Genomic DNA, 14755 nt, shown 5'->3' on the forward strand with positions numbered 1-14755 from the left:
GAATTATACAGGTGGATTTAGTATCATTGATATTTTTTTTTGACATTTCCAAATGGAGGTGTGAAAGCAATAGCCTCCAACCAACAGAGGAATAAACCCTGTGACAGAATTTAAGAAGTGACTTCTCTGAATAATAGGAAACAGAATTAGTGGTTTAAATGACTTTCTATACAAAGCACTTTATGAAGACATGGCTATGAATATACTGATATATGTAACTGGCACTGGAGCCTAACATCTGACAGAAATAAATGAGATGTCCTCACCACTCTGTCCATAAAGTCAGAAGAGTATAATATAGGAGGTCCACAATTAATAAAATAATTGGGAACATTTTCAAATAGAATAATGTTCCTTCCCTAGGGCCTCTAACTACTTGGATGGTTTAAATTTGGACTGATGGTGCTGACAAGCCAAATATCTCAGAATAAGAATTAAGATGCCTTCATTTAAACTGTGTGGACTTCATTATATTTTATTCAGATATAGAGAATAAAAGCAAGAACCCTTGACTCCACAGAACTTGGCTGTCCATTTTTAGATATTGTGATTATCTCCATTTTATCTCTTCTTCAGGTTTATTTATATGTTATACACATAGGATTGGGCATTTTTCTGGCATGCAGATGATCCAGATTTGATCTCTGACATCCCATATGGCTTGTCAAGTCTAGCCAGAAGTGATCTCTGTGTTGGTTGCCAGGAGAAAGCTGTGAGCACAGCTGGGTATGAACAACCTCACCAAGCCAAAGAACAACAATTAAAAAATAAATTAATAGATAGATAGGATCCTGGCATTTTAAACAATTTAACTCTAATTATTAATTACACTTAATATAGACATACTTATGCACATCCACTTCTGTGTGGTTTGTGTTATACCTGTGAACTTATTACTTAAGAGGATGCTAGCTGTCTGGAAAGTTTTAGGAAAACGCAAAGAATCAGAATAAAACCTAAATATTTAAATAATTGATACATATTTCAAGAACTCTACATGAATTAATTTCATTTTAAACAGCCCTAAAAATAGTAACAGTTTTGTAATCCACAGAGCATATAAATATGTACAACATATAAATAAGACCAAAGATGGGAAGCTGAAAAAATTGCCAACACGACATATTCAGATGATAGAGGTAGACCCCAAAATTAAAACCCCAGTGACTGACTCCTCAGCTTGAATTCAATCTGCAAGATGCAGTTTGTAACATTAACACCACATATTCATGTCAAAAAATTTGTCCTATACCATATGTTATAAACACTAAATACATGGGTGATGTTGGTGATAAAATATTTACTACAATTTCAAATCAAAAATTGAATAGAAAAAAAGGAAAAATACTAATCTGCAATTATATTAACTATTACTGCTTCTGGGTGACAGAATTATAGTAAATTTTATTCTTTATATCTTCATGCAGTCCTGTGTTTTCAGCTACAATAAGCATATTTTATTTTATGGGAAGCAAAGCAAAAATAAAAATGCTCCTATCCATTGTTTTATGGCTTAATGCAGCCTTGCTAAAATATTAATTACCTTCAATGGCTACACAGAAGACAAGAACAATATGTGAAACCTTCTATTATTTTCATTAAAAAGTTTTGTAGCACCAAGACCAAAATGGCTCATGTATATAGGTTCTTAATAAAGGTTAGTAAAGTGGATAATTTGCCTGTAATATATAACTGTGACCAGCAGAACTCTGAGATTTTCACTGAGAACTACATTAAAATGTTCTAGATGGAAACATAAAGTTGCCGAGTACCTCATACCCGCTAATTAAAAACTTTCTTCTGAAGTTATTTTGTGGTATATTAATAATTTAAGTTTTCTCAAACAACAAATGTAGTATTTTCCTTCTGTGATTTATATTCCTGATATTATTACTGCCACTTTGTATTCAGAAACAGAGTATTGGAAAGCACATTATATTTTGTAGATTTGCAGAGCCAGGCATAAACACTGAAAACTGCCAAGTTTTACCACCACCACCATCCCCAACAAAAAAAAAGGGGGGGGGGGGAATCGGGCACAGTAATGGCGCCAAGGTAGGGCGTTTGTTTGCCTGCTGACACAGAATGAACCGTGGTTTGATCCCCGGTGTCCCATAAGGTCCCCAAAGCCAGGAGAGATTTCACTGCACATAGGAGTAACCCTGAAGTGTCACCGAGTGTAGCCCAAAATTCAGTCAATCAATCAATCAATTAAAAAAATTTTTAAAAAAAAGGGAAAGAAAGGAAATCAGTTTCCTGAATAAGCAACATATATAACATAATCCACCATAATATCTTCCTGGTCCTGTGCTGTTTCTTAGATAATAATGTAGAATAAACATATTTCATACTCTTTCCTTTTTGTTGTTTTATGCTCCTAGTGGAATGATTTATCTCCTCTTTTATATAAATTTATATGATTTTTGATTACCTGAGATACTATGTTTCAAGCAAAAAACATCGCTAGTATGTATTGGGGGGGGGTGTTTTTTTCGAGGCCACACCTGGCGACGCCCACGGGTTACTCCTGGCTCTTTGCTCAGAAATCGCTCCTGGCAGGCAAGGGGTACCCATATGGAATGCCGGAATTCAAACCACCTTGGTCATGGGTCAGCCACTTGCAAGGCAAATGCCCTACTTTTGTGCTATCTCTCCAGCCCCAACATATGTATGTTTGTTCAACTAAATCCCACCCTATTTCTCCTAATGTTCTTGAATTTTGTTGGATATTTCACATAGATCTTTATTATTTTAGGAAATGTATAGTTTTTTTTGATACCTTTAATTTGCATCTTTGTTTTTACATTCAGACAATAAACACTATAAAACGATACTAATGCTCTACAATTAGCTAAATTCAGTGTGTGTGTGTGTGTATATATATATATATATATATATATATATATATAGTATATACATATATATGTGTGTGCATATATATTATTTGGGGCCACATGCACTTGTGCTCAGTGCTTATTTCTGATTCTTTGTTTAGGAATCATTTATGGCACTGTTCAGGGAGCTACTTATGTTCCCAGTGATCAAACCAGGGTGACTACCTTATCAAAAAATTATACCTTTTATATGGAATAGTCTGTAATACGTGTATATTTTCTAGTCCAAAATCTAGTTTTAAATTGGATTATATTTAATATTTTACACATTGACTAAATCTGTAACTTTTGTATGTTGTAGTTAACACTGTTTTTATAAACATTAGAGTAAATACTAACTAGTCTTATTCTATTTTCACTGTATTCTCTATTTTCACTGTAAGTTTATCGATTGATGCCTAAATTAGAGTGGAATTTGAGGACTATTTAATTTTCAGTTTTTATAGCATTTGAGCTATTTTTCACAGATTTGTATAAACAACATTATAAGTGTATTTGCCTAATGTCAATCTCATAATTTATACATAACTTATATATATATATATTAACCATTAGTATTAGTCAGAGAACTAGAACCTGTATTAAATAAATATATATTCATATAGTACATATACAAATGGTACATATGCACATATATATATTCACATAGTATAGATCCTAGTTTTCTGAATAATAATGATAGTCAATATTTTGCGTCTTGGTATTTTTTATTGGTGACAAATTCTTTAAAGATTCTGTTTGTGTTATTGGTATTGTTATGTGATTGTCTTTGTTGTCTCTTTAAAATCAACTGTTCAGCTGCAAAGTTTAAAATTAAATATTTATTGAGAGATACATTGAGATGTTAAATTTTATTTTCTTTTCCTCTTTATAGAGTCAACATACATGATTCTTTATAGTTAAACTAAAGGTATTTATATCAGAATCTCCTATAATTTATAAATATATTGCTTTATTTTTTATTTTTATTGGCATAATATATTAATCTGTAGAAAATATCATTTAGACATCTTTAGTCACACTTTAGAATATATATTTACTATCTCTGCAACTTGTTGATTTTAGTTAAACATTTAATCCTAGGGACTGGAGAGATAGCATGGAGATAGGGCGTTTGTCTTGCATGCAGAAGGACTGTGGTTTGAATCCCGGCATCCCACATGATACCCAGTGCCTGCCAGGAGCAATTTCCGAGCAAAGAGCCAGGAGTAACCCCAATGCTGCCGGGTGTGACTTTCCCCAAAAATTAATCATAATTTTAATTATGAATATATATTTAATCATATTTCTAATTTTATGTTTATAATTATGTTGTATTTTCTTAAAGTTATTTTCCCCAAGTAAAATAATCCTAACTTCAATTATTGAATATTATCTTTGGAGCAAAAATTTATATTTTTATTTGTGAATTACAAATGACATTTTTACATAAAGGATTTTCTGGGTAATAAAAACAATAATGTAATATTAAGGAAGTTATGGTAAATAATGTTGAGATAAAATATTTAAATAAACTATTCTATAGCCAATTGATACAAACAATATTTATAATAGTTGGAGACAAAATAACAAATGTGTTATACTGATGTGTCATCTAACAATGTGTACATATAAAAACATCAGTAAGAAACTGCATGGATTTTTCCTATAAAGCTTAAAAATAAAATTTTTAGAAATAGACTTATGTTCTTTACACAACTGATGAAATGCAGATGTGTTATTTAATTATAAAAATTTAATTAATAGGTATATAATTTATTGACATGTCAAACTAACATTATTTTTAAATTTAAGCTGGAGTATGGTATAATTTAATTACTATCAGAATCATTTTTGGATTAGATTTTGTGTTTTAATGAGTATCCAATTTCCAGATTATAGTTTTTATGCAATGCATATACATTAGAGCTTTACTTTTTTATAAATTAAAAGTAAATAATGTAGAAATACTTTACTGGTAGCATCAAATTATTTTCCAACTTGAATTTTAAGTATTAGTATATTAATAATAAGTAAATAATAAGCTACTTGTTATGTAAACTTGTATAAATTATTTTAATATAAAGATAAATGCATTATATACACTATATAATATTTATATACCCCAAAACTATGAGAAAAATACATTATTTATAATGTACAAAGCTATAATGTGTTCAAAAATATAATAGGATGTAACACTGTAATCAGTTACAGTGGAATTAAATGTCAATGAAAACTATTATATTGTAGCTTAATTTTCTAGGTGATAATTCAAAGCAGAAAATACTGTTTTGCATAATAAACATACATAAATAACTTTATAGTTATTGCTCTGAAAAATAATGTTACCACTGAATACATTTAATAATAAATTACCTACTTATTAGTGTTGCACAACACTAATCTTCTATATTATATACTCAACTTTCAATGCCTTGTAAAGCTGATAGCAAAAATAATTCATTGTTTTAATTTTTACAATTGAAGCCTATGAGATCTTCAAAAATATGGTTGTAAAGCATATAATCACTTATTCATAGCAAGATACCATTTTTTCTCTATATGGAGCAAATAAAAAGATATAGTTCCTCTTCTGATAATAGCAAATAACATTTCTACAATTTTCCAAGATACCTCTTTAATAAATATTTTATTGTTGTTTTTTGGGTGGACCCAAACCCAGCAGTGCTCAGGGATTACTCCTGGCTCTGTACTCAGACATAGCTCCCTGCAGTCTCTGGGGACCATATGGGATGCCAGGTTTGGAATCCGGGTCCATCCTAGGTTGTATGCTTGCAAGACAAATGTCCTTCCTGCTGTGCTATTGGTCCAGCTTCTGTTTCATAACTTTTTTTTTTCTGATTTTTCTCTCAGTGTTTTTTGTTAAGAAAAGTCAATGGGGGGACAGCGAGGTGGCACTAGAGGTAAGGTGTCTGCCTTGCAAGCGCTAGCCAAGGAAGGACCATGGTTAGATCCCGCCGCATCCCGTATGGTCCCCCCAAGCCAGGGAGCACTTAGCCAGGAGTAATCCCTGAGCATTAAACGGGTGTGGCCCGAAAAACCAAAAAGAAAAAAGAAAGAAAAAAAGAAAAGTCAATGGAAGGGCCAGAGTAATAGCACAGCGAGTAGGGCATTTGCATTCTACATGGCCAACCCAGGTTCAATTCATAGCATCCAGTATGGTTCCCAAGTTTGCCAGTAGAAGTTTCTGAGTACAGGGCCAGGAGTAACCTCAGAGTACTGATGGATGTGGCCTGAAAGCAAACAAACAAACAAACAAAAAGAAGTCAATAGAAAACAAAGCCAATACTGATCAAAAAACCTGTGCAAATTATTAAAATTAAAAATTATAATAAAAACACTGTCTAGCAAATATGGAAACTTCAATAAGATACTATTTAGGAAATGAACATATCATGTATTGATAATTTCATTTGAATAATCCTAATATACAATTAAATATTTATTATTATATACATATATATTCAACTTGTATGTTTATATCAAAATTTAATAATCAAATTAGCATATATTATAACACAAAAGATATACTGTAAATTATATATTACATTTATTATTAACATTTTGGAAAGTATGAGATACCATCTCACACCACAGAGATTGGCGCACATCACAAAGATTGAGAATAAGCAGTGCTGGAGGGGATGTGGAGAGAAAGGAACTCTTATTCACTGCTGGTGGGAATGCCATCTAGTCTAACGTTTATGGAAAGCAATATGAAGATTCCTCCAAAAGCTGGATGCTGAGTTCCCATAAGATACAACTGTACCACTCCTAGAGAGACATATCTTAGGAACACAAAAATCCCTTCCTCACACCTATATTCATTGCAGAACTGTTTACAATAGCCAGACTCTGAAAACAGCCTTGATGCCCCTCAATAGAAGAATGGCTAAAGAAACTGTGGTACACATAAACAATGGAATATTATGCAGACGTCAGAAGAGATGAAGTCATAAAATTTTCCTATACATGGATGTATATGGAATCTATTATGCTGAGTGAAATAAGTCAGAGATAAAGAGATAGAGACAGAATGGTGTCTATGGGATTTGAGAAAAATAAAGACATTTGTGCAATGATTCTCAGAGACAAAAGAGAGGAGGAATGGAGGTCCAGCTCACGATATGAAGCTTGCCACAGAGAGTGATGGGTGCAGTCACAGAAATAAATACACTGAGAACCATCATAACAAAATGTGACTGAATGAGGAAAGTAGAAAGCCTGTCCAGAGTACATGCTGGTGTGGGGCATTGAGGGACACTTCGGACATTAAAAAATAAAAATAAAAAAAAATATCTGTACCTACATATTTCCCTACCCTCTGCTCTCAAATACCTAACTTTGTCAGGAATTTTTTCCCAAAAAAAGGAATCATAACATAATTTTAATAATTCTACCATTTACTTACATAAGTTTTAGATTGCTTCACCTTAAGTGAGGGTAAATATTTTTTGAAGAAGGTGAAGATTGCTTCTTTTGATCATTTAAAGTTCAAGTTCAATATCATTTCTAGCTTATTACTGTTTTTGAAGATTTCAGAGTAAAAAAAGCTATCTTAATACTGCTAGTTATTGCTGTTACAACTGCTTTATTGGATTTAGTCTTCTCAGAAACAAGTGTAAAAGTTGCACAAACTCTATCAAACTGCTGTAAGGGGAAATGATAGCAGTTATGCTGGCTGGACTCTGTACTGAAGAAATAAAAAAAATGGAAACTAATTTATATTTGGAATAAATTTATCATTTTTATTTAAACAACTTTATTACATACATGATTGTGTTTGGGTTTCAGTCATGTAAAGAACAAACCCCCCTTCACCAGTGCAACATTCCCATCACCAAAGTCCCAAATTTCCCTCCTCCCCACACAACCCCGCCTGTACTGTATACAGGCTTTCTATTTCCCTCGTACATTCTCATTATTAGGATAGTTCAAAACATAGTTATTTCTCTAACTAAACTCATCACTCTTTATGGTGAGCTTCATGAGTTCAGCTGTAACTTCCAGCTCTTTTCTCTTTTGTGTCTGAAAGTTATTATTGCAAGAATGTCTTTCATTTTTCTTAAAACCCATAGATGAGTGAGACCATTCTGCATCTTTCGCTCTCTCTCTGACTATTTCACTCAGCAAATAGATTCCATGTACATCAATATATAGGAAAATTTTATGACTTCATCTCTCCTGACAGCTACATAATATTCCATTGAGTATATGTACCACAGTTTCATTAGCCATTCATCTGTTGAAGGGTATCTTGGTTATTTCCAGAGTCTTGCTATGGTAAATAATGCAGCAATGAATACAGCTGTAAAGAAGGGGTTTTTGTATTGTATTTTTGTGTTCTTAGGGTATATTCCTAGGAGTGGTATAGCTGGGTCATATGGAAGTTCGATTTCCAGTTTTTGGAGGAATCTCTATATTGCTTTCCATAAAGGTTGAACTAGATGGCATTCCCACCAGCAGCGGATAAGAGTTCCTTTCTCTCCACATCCCCACCAACACTGCTTGTTCTCATTCTTTGTGATGTGTGCCAATCTCTGGGGGGTGAGGTGGTATCTCATAATTGTTTTTATTTGCATCTCCCTGATTATGAGTGATGTGGAGCATTTTTTATGTGTCTTTAGGCTACTTGTATTTCTTCTTTGTCTGTCCATTTCTTCTCTCCAGTTTTTAATCGGATTAGAATTTTTTTTGTAAAGTTCTGTCAGTGCCTTGTATATATTGGAGATTAGCCCTTTGTCTGCTGGGTATTGGGTGAATAGTTTCTCCCACTCAGTGGGGGACTCTTGTATCCTGGGAGCTATTTCTTTAGAGATGCAGAAGCTTCTCAGTTTAATATATTCCCATCTGTTAATCTCTGCTTGCACTTGCTTGGAGAGTGCAGTTTCCTCCTTGAATATGCCTTCAGTCTCAATGTCCTGGAGTGTTTTACCTACGTGTTTTTCTATATATCTTATGGATTCGGGTCTGATATCAAGGTCTTTCATCCATTTGGATTTAACCTTTGTAGATGATATTAGCTGGGGGTCTAAGTTCAATTTTTTGCAAGTGGCAAAGCATTTATTTCATTGAGTTTTGTCACTGTGTCCCACCACTGCCTTCTGGCCTTGAGTGTTTTCGGTGACAGGTCTGCAGTAAATCTCAAGGATGTTGCCTTGAATGTAATTTCTCTTTTCGATCTTGCTGTTTTCAGAATTCTGTCTCTATCTGTGGGATTCATCATTGTGACTAGGATGTGTCTTGGGGTGATTTTTTTTTTGAGGGGTCTCTTTTAGTTGGTACTCTTCGGGCATGCAGGATTTGAATACATGTATTCATTAGCTCTGGTAGTTTCTCTTTAATGATGTTCTTGACCGTTGATTCTTCCTGGAGATTTTCTTCCTGGGTCTCTAGGACTCCAATGATTCTTAAGTTGTTTCTGTTGAGCTTATCATAGACTTCTATTTTCATCTGTTCCCATTCTTTGAGTAATTTTTCTATTTTTTGATCATTTGCTTTTAGGCTTTTTTCCAATTTCTTCTGCTGTATGGAATTGTTATTCATCTCATCTTCCAGTGTACTAATTCCATCCTCAGCTGCTGTTAACCCATGGGAAATCTCAACCATGTTTTTTTTTTTCAATTCATCTACTGAGTTTTTCAGACCTCTTATTTGACCTGAAATTTCAGTTTGTAGTTTTCTGATTTCTATCTTCATATTCTCTTGATTCTTATTAGTGTTCTCTTCTATACTTTCTTTGAGTTCTTTGAACATCTTCCATATTGTGACTCTAAACTCCTTATCTGAGAGACTAACTAGTTGGTTGGTCATGTTCAACTCATCAGAGTTGCCATTGTCATTCTCTATGGTGCTGGCCTGTGTTGTTTCCCCATTGTCACAGTTTTATTGTGGATTTTTCTACGTGTTGTGGTTGTATTCATTGGCTAAATAATGTGCACAGCTGGGAAGCGAAGCAAGCAGACTCCAAATCTAAGCTTTCAAGCTATCAGTCTCTAGACAGTAGAAGGAGCCTCAGAAATAGGTGTTGATAGTTTTGTCTGTCTTGTGAATCAACATAAATGAATGAACTCCTTACTATTAGAGAAAGTAAGTGTCTACAGAATGCTTAAAAAATACTGATTGAAACTGTGGGATTTTTCTTTTTGTGCAAATAATCTGAAAAGAAAAATGAAACGATATTTCATGTCCTATTTTTTGTTGTAAGGATAAAGAAGTAATCACATGAAACAACTCTTCCTGAACTGCAGCTTCTTTTTATATAGCAATAGTTAACATAATTTTTAAACTATCACCTGATATTATCATCATATGTGACACTGAGGCTTTAATTATAGTCTAATATGATTTCTATAAAGCCAGAAAATAGATGGAGATTGTTTTCATAATTATTTATAGTCTATTTAAACTTATATTATTTTTCTATTTGAAATAAAACAAGGTGATTTTTACATGGAAAAACAAAGATATTAAATAAACTTATCATAATGGAAAGTTAATTGCCATCAATAAAAATTAATATAAATCGAATCTACTAATCAGTCGCCAGTTCTTCTCTGCATGCTATCTGCACAGCACATATCTGAGTTGTATTCCCATGACAGATAGAATGAGGTAAAGTTTAAATATGGGTGGGGTAGATCGGGGTAGGCTGCTTGTAGCACCAGCTGCTGTGACACAAAAACATACCAAAACAAAAATACTCCAGTTGAAAAATAATTAAAAATATTTTTTAATTTTCCCCTCTTCGAATATTTATACTCTAATTCAAAGTTTTTATTTATAAATTTTTAGTAGTGCAATAAAGTGAATCAGTATTCCCAATTTTTTGTGTTCTAATTAAAATGTAAATATCCCTGATTTACACTACACAATAATCCCTGAAATGGCTTCAAGGATCACTTGTAACAAACTTTCCTGCAACTCTTATTAGAATTGAACGTCCTGTACATCATACTGGGGCAATTTAGTCAAATTTTCAGCAAAATAGGCTTGATGAGGGGCCGGGAAGGTGGCGCTAGAGGTAAGGTGTGTGCCTTGCAAGCGCTAGTGTAGGACGGACAGCAGTTCGATCCTCCGGCGTCCCATATGGTTCCCCCCAAGTCAGGGACGATTTCTTAGCTCATAGCCAGGAGTAACCTCTGAGTGTCAAATGGGTGTGGCCCCAAACCCCCCCCAAATAGGCCTGGTAAATATTTATATTTTTAATTTTGTATTTATTTATTTTTATTTAAATAAAGATATATAGTTGACACAATTGATCATAGTATGTTTATTTCAGGAAGAGCAAAGGCAAAGTTATTAAAAATAGAAAGAAAAGTAAAGATATAAAATAGAAAGGAAATAAGAAGTTTAGTAGCAAGTATATTTTTGAAAATTATTAAATCATTAATGAACTCATTAAAGCCCTAGATAAAGGTTCAGTAAGCTCTTTTATTTTTTTTAAGGATAAGAGGTCAAGATATACAGTAAAAATGGTGTTAGAATGGCAATTTTTGTTGTTTGCATAGGCCTAGAAAAATATGGGGGAAATGGAAAGGAAAAGCCTTGGCCTAAATACAAGGAGACGTTACAACTGAAGTTTTCCTGCATAAGACCAGCTTTGGGCTCCACGTATACTCGGTTGTCCAACCCCTGAGTCATTCTCTGTGGTCCCAGTAAAATTTTTTGCACAATTGCTGTTTCTGGTGTCCTGTTTCTGTTGTTAAAGAACCTGGATTATCTGCATATACATTGAAGTCAGGATGATATGGAGCGTCCTTTATTTTCACCTCACAATTAGAGGGCAATGCGGAGAGCCCTGCCCTGAAAGCAGGTTGTAGTCTCTGTTACATCTTCTGGGTGTTAAGTGTACCCTAGTTGGAGTAAGTTGATGTCAAGGGAATGGTAGGGTCTTCCCTAGTAGAGGATTGCTTCCAGGTGATGTTATAGAAACATAGTTGTTTCGTATTCCTGGTTCAGAGGTGAATGGAAAATGCCTGTTCTTCTGAGGCCTGAGCCAGGTTATTATGACAATGTTTAGGATGTAAGGCCCCACTTCGTTACAAAATTCGTGTGTTCGTATCGCTATTAGATAAGAAATTGTTTGCATGTGTAATATTTTCCCATTTTAATTTGTTTTATGCAAAAGAAGAATAATGCCACAACATATTATTGGTGCATATGGGGGTCGAGGGAACAAGTCCAAAAATCCCCGTAACTTGGTTATAACATAAGCTCTAAATCAAGGGACTCTTCTACCAGAATTCCTTATTGAACAGATCACAAAGAAAAGAACAAAACAAAACAGTGCGGGAATTTGTCACTACATAAGAGAATATTCAGTTAGGGTTATAGCTGTTAATAAGGGAATACATAGGAGATATTCAAAGAATATATACATATCCTTTTTATGTCTTTTAAAGTAGTTGGGGGGTGTTAAGTCCAGTGCACCACTTTGGTCTGTGATTCGGCCTGTGCAGTCTGATAAATGGCTCAAAATAGTCCAGTATTAGGAAAAATTCTGAGGCGAGACTTCTCAGAAACTGAGTCTCTTAGCAAGCAAAGTTCCACAATGAAGGAAGGAGGAGGAAAGGAGGCCTTTGAGAGTAGATCAATAGCAACAGTATACTGTAATCTTCTCAGGCTGAGTGTTTATCTTATCACTTAGGGTGCTGTTTGGCAGCTGGCTTTGTGTGGGGATAATGATCTAGTTCTTGAGGAGCCAAGAACTGAGGGTAAAAATGGTTAAATGTGGGGTAATGGTGGTGGGGGGTGAGAGAGTAAAGGACTAGAAATAAAATTGTAGGGCAGTGGGCCACAGAGTGGAAGGACAGAATACAGCATGGATATTCTCCCTATTACAAATATACAATAATCCCTAGGAAATCCAACTATGTATAATACAATTATATTATAATCCCAATTGCATTAAAAAGGAGAATGGTGAGAAAGAATGTTGCCAGTGACTGCCCCCATTCCACCCCTCTTATGCTGGGTGGGGGTTAGGGAAGGCCCGGGGTCCCCTCTAGACTTCTCCCCAGCACCCACCTCGCTGGACTCCTGGGCTGGCACTCAGGGAAAGCCCTGGAGTCTGGAAGGAAGGAGAGAAAAGACCCTGGGAGTTGCCCGAGCCCCCCATTACCCCTAAGCTTGGGAAGAGGCCTTCAGCATGTGGTCAAATATGTATTTTAATAAAAAAAATAGGTGCTAGCTAGCTAAGGTTTCGGAAATGCAGTTATACACAGATATTTAGCATAAGCAGAAATCAGAATTTTAGTAACTATTGAAATTGGATATTTTTATCATACTAACAGAAGAGAGACTATTTTATTTATAATTTTTGTATATTTGTAATAATTTTCAATATATAAATTTGTAATATACACTATTTTCATATATATTGATTAATAACCTTGACTTTGGGACTCAAAATAATCTTCAATTGTATTACTAGCCACTTCTAAGTTCTTTTTCATATATTTTCTTATTTTTTATGTCTAGCCATCATAGCACTTAGAAAGCATTTGAAAAGCTCCATTGTCAACACAACTAGAAACCTTTAAAATAATAGTTGATAGATACTTTATAGTGAGAATAAACCAAAAATGAGTGGCTGTCAAAGACTGCTAAACATTAAGTACAACATGAGTAAGAAATAGTGATAGAATTTGACTGAGACCAGGGGTGTATAAAGAGCGATCAGCCTTCACCATACACCATCCATATTACAATTTTCGTCAAGCCAATTCCTGTCTTCCGAGTGCATAAACAAAATAGCTCTCTTAAGTCTTTTCTTGGAAGTGATAGAAATTTAATATGCTTGTAAACAACTCCTAACCAATAATTCATGGGCTTGATGGGTAAATAAGGTAGTTTTCTCAATGTCATAGTTTGGTATTACTATGGGAACTTTCTTCTGGTGTCTAAAAGGCTTACAGGAAAAGGTTATCAAGCTGACCACTAGAGCCATTTGCTATAACCTATTATGTAGTAGCTTCTGCGTGTTCATTAGCTTACAGTTTCCATTATTAAATATGCTTTTGAAATTCTTTCAAAAAGATTTTTACTCATTTTGGTTTTTTTATTTTTAGTTTCTTGGAAAAAACAACTTAAAACAAGGGCACATGCATAAGGATATGTTATAAACTTGATTATTTTGTACAAAAATATGGAGCAGGCAGGTTAATGTTAGCATTTAAAATAATTTAGTTTTTGCCTCTAAGTTTAGGACTTCAGACATCTGGCTCAATGAGAAAGCTGGGAGCACATTTAACATAGATAAAGTGTAATTGAGCTGAAATCATTTTGTTTGAGATTAATGGAGTTAACATCATAACACATAATGAGTTATAAGAATAAAAATATTCAATATATCTTTCTACATATCAAAAAACTAGTTTGTTTTGGTTTTGGCATAAGTTTTTATTCCACTTTTGTTTGTGCGTCAATCAAAGAGGAATATTTTGGGCTTAATATAATTTTATTGGCAACAAGTTGTCAGGTTGAATGATGGTGATCTTAGGTTCTATTTCTTACCTTCATGCTACTAATAAGGGATACTAACAAAAAATAAAAATAAGGCAGTCTATAGACTAATAGGTTTCAGAATGATCCATAAAACCCTCATAAACTCTCTCTGAGATAAACTTGGTCTTATCTAGAAATTTAAATAAATAAAAATGCTAGGGTTTGAGGGTAGAGAGTTTTATCTGGAAAAGTTGAGAAAAAATGAGGAACAGGGGGAGAAAGAGAGAGTACTGAGCTCAAGAGAGAATATAGACTTCTCCAAAGGCAAAGAGAGGATACCCCAGTAAAAACCCAGTATGAAAGAAGAAAAGTATGAATTACATATCTCATGATGGGAGAGATGAGCACCA

The sequence above is a fragment of the Suncus etruscus genome, chromosome 2 (genome assembly GCF_024139225.1).
Source record: "Suncus etruscus isolate mSunEtr1 chromosome 2, mSunEtr1.pri.cur, whole genome shotgun sequence".
Taxonomy (NCBI): Eukaryota; Metazoa; Chordata; class Mammalia; order Eulipotyphla; family Soricidae; genus Suncus; species Suncus etruscus.